This window comes from Mixophyes fleayi, assembly GCF_038048845.1.
Source record: "Mixophyes fleayi isolate aMixFle1 chromosome 3 unlocalized genomic scaffold, aMixFle1.hap1 SUPER_3_unloc_1, whole genome shotgun sequence".
Classification (NCBI taxonomy): Eukaryota; Metazoa; Chordata; class Amphibia; order Anura; family Limnodynastidae; genus Mixophyes; species Mixophyes fleayi.
In genome coordinates, this window is record NW_027445885.1 from 250,001 (window position 1) to 252,500 (window position 2,500).

Here is a 2,500-nt window from a genome sequence, read left to right on the forward strand (position 1 = left end):
TTGAGATGTATAAGAGATGTAGGTCAATAGGAAACCAATACCTACAGCCACACCACCCTGAACAAGCCCAATCTCATCTGATCTTGAAAGCTAAGCAGGTCCAGGTCTGGTTAGTACTTTTTTTTTTCTCTCTTGTTCTGGCTTCCTTCAATGCTGGTTTTAAAATGTATAAGTGATGTAGATCATTAGGAAACCAATACCTAAAGCCACACCACCCTGGACAAGCCCAATCTCGTCTGATCTTGGAAGCTAAGCAGAGCCAGGCCTGGTTAGTACTTGGATGGGAGACCACCTGGGAATACCAGGTGCTGTAGGCTTTTTTTTTCATTCTCTCTTGTTCCGGCTTCCTTCAATGCTTGTTTTTAGATGTATAAGAGTTGTAGGTCAATAGGAAACCAATACCTACAGCCACACCGCCCTGAACAAGCCCAATCTCGTCTGATCTTGGAAGCTAAGCAGAGCTGGGCCTGGTTAGTACGTGGATGGGAGACCACCTGGGAATACCAGGTGCTGTAGGCCTTTTTTTCTTCTCTCTTGTTCCGGCTTCCTTCAATGCTGGTTTCTAGATGTATAAGAGATGTAGGTCAATAAGAAACAATACCTACAGCCACACCACCCTGAACAAGCCCAATCTCGTCTGATCTTGGAAGCTAAGCAGGGACGGGCCTGGTTAGTATTTGGATGGGAGACCACCTGGGAATACCAGGTGCTGTAGGCCTTTTTTTCTTCTCTCTTGTTCCGGCTTCCTTCAATGCTGGTTTTTAGATGTATAAGAGATGTAGGTCAATAGGAAACCAATACCTACAGCCACACCACCCTGAACAAGCCTGATCTTGAAAGCTAAGCAGAGCCGGGCCTGGTTAGTACTTGGATGCGAGACCACCTGGGAATACCAGGTGCTGTAGGCCCTTTTTTTTTTCTCTCTTGTTCCGACTTCCTTCAATGCTGGTTTTGAGATGTATAAGAGATGTAGGTCAATAGGAAACCAATACCTACAGCCACACCACCCTGAACAAGCACAATCTCGTCTGATCTTGGAAGCTAAGCAGGGCTGGGCCTGGTTAGTACTTGGATGGGAGACCACCTGGAAATACCAGGTGCTGTAGGCTTTTTTTTTCTCTCTTGTTCCGGCTTCCTTCAATGCTGGTTTCTAGATGTATAAGAGATGTAGGTCAATAAGAAACCAATACCTACAGCCACACCACCCTGAACAAGCCCAATCTCATCTGATCTTGGAAGCTAAGCAGGTCCGGGCCTGGTTAGTACTTGGATGGGAGACAACCTGGGAATACCAGGTGCTGTAGGCCTTTTTTTTTTCTCTCTTGTTCCGGCTTCCTTCAATGCTGGTTTTGAGATTATAAGAGATGTAGGTCAATAGGAAACCAAAACCTACAGCTACACATCTCTAAAGAAGCCCAATCTCGTTTGATCTTGGAAGCTAAGCAGAGCCAGGCCTGGTTAGTACTTGGATGGGAGACCACCTGGGAATACCAGGTGCTGTAGGCCTTTTTTTCTTCTCTCTTGTTCCGGCTTCCTTCAATGCTGGTTTCTAGATGTATAAGAGATGTAGGTCAATATTAAAACAATACATACAGCCACACCACCCTGAACAAGCCCAATCTCATCTGATCTTGGAAGCTAAGCAGGGCCGGGACTGGTTAGTACTTGGATGGGAGACAACCTGGGAATACCAGGTGCTGTAGGCCTTTTTTTTTCTCTCTTGTTCCGGCTTCCTTCAATGCTGGTTTTGAGATTATAAGAGATGTAGGTCAATACTAAACCAATACCTACAGATACACATCTCTGAACAAGCCCAATCTCGTTTGATCTTGGAAGTTAAGCAGGGCCGGACCTGGTTAGTACTTTGATGGGAGACCACCTGGGAATACCAGGTGCTGTAGGCCTTTTTTTTTTCTCTCTTGTTCCGGCTTCCTTCAATGCTGGTTTTGAGATGTATAAGAGATGTAGGTCAATAGGAAACCAATACCTACAGCCACACCACCCTGAACAAGCCCAATCTCGTCTGATCTTGCAAGCTAAGCAGGGCTAGGCCTGGTTAGTACTTAAATGGGAGACCACCTGGGAATAACAGGTGCTATAGGCTTTTTTTTTTTCTCTCTTGTTCCATCTTCCTTCAATGCTTGTTTTTAGATGTATAAGAGATGTAGGTCAATAGGAAAACAATACCTACAGCCACACCACCCTGAACAAGCCCAATCTCGTCTAATCTTGGAAGCTAAGCAGGGCTGGGCCTGGTTAGTACTTGCATGGGAGACCACCTGGAAATACCAGGTGCTGTAGGCTTTTTTTTTTCTCTCTTGTTCCGGCCTCCTTCAATGCTGGTTTTGAGATGTATAAGAGATGTAGGTCAATAGGAAACCAATACCTACAGCCACACCACCCTGAACAAGCCCAATCTCATCTGATCTTGAAAGCTAAGCAGGTCCAGGTCTGGTTAGTACTTTTTTTTTTCTCTCTTGTTCTGGCTTCCTTCAATGTT

The 2,500-nt window shown here is 45.4% G+C and overlaps 2 non-coding genes and 8 pseudogenes across 2 annotated transcripts; all 10 read left to right on the forward strand.

Moving 5' to 3' along the window:
• The first annotated feature begins 198 nt into the window (after nucleotides 1-198).
• LOC142110111 (5S ribosomal RNA) lies at nucleotides 199-317 on the forward strand (annotated as a pseudogene).
• An 83-nt stretch (nucleotides 318-400) lies between these two features.
• LOC142110967 (5S ribosomal RNA) lies at nucleotides 401-519 on the forward strand. Its single transcript, XR_012680894.1, has one exon. It is a non-coding gene; the product is annotated as a 5S ribosomal RNA (ribosomal RNA).
• Nucleotides 520-599: 80 nt separating this feature from the next.
• Nucleotides 600-718, forward strand: LOC142110757 (5S ribosomal RNA). Its single transcript, XR_012680694.1, has one exon. It is a non-coding gene; the product is annotated as a 5S ribosomal RNA (ribosomal RNA).
• A 272-nt stretch (nucleotides 719-990) lies between these two features.
• Nucleotides 991-1,109, forward strand: LOC142109675 (5S ribosomal RNA; annotated as a pseudogene).
• Nucleotides 1,110-1,188: 79 nt separating this feature from the next.
• Nucleotides 1,189-1,307, forward strand: LOC142109872 (5S ribosomal RNA; annotated as a pseudogene).
• Nucleotides 1,308-1,387: 80 nt separating this feature from the next.
• On the forward strand, nucleotides 1,388-1,506 carry LOC142110156 (5S ribosomal RNA; annotated as a pseudogene).
• An 81-nt stretch (nucleotides 1,507-1,587) lies between these two features.
• Nucleotides 1,588-1,706, forward strand: LOC142110157 (5S ribosomal RNA; annotated as a pseudogene).
• A 79-nt stretch (nucleotides 1,707-1,785) lies between these two features.
• On the forward strand, nucleotides 1,786-1,904 carry LOC142110273 (5S ribosomal RNA; annotated as a pseudogene).
• An 81-nt stretch (nucleotides 1,905-1,985) lies between these two features.
• LOC142110313 (5S ribosomal RNA) lies at nucleotides 1,986-2,104 on the forward strand (annotated as a pseudogene).
• An 81-nt stretch (nucleotides 2,105-2,185) lies between these two features.
• Nucleotides 2,186-2,304, forward strand: LOC142109942 (5S ribosomal RNA; annotated as a pseudogene).
• The last annotated feature ends 196 nt before the right edge of the window (nucleotides 2,305-2,500 follow it).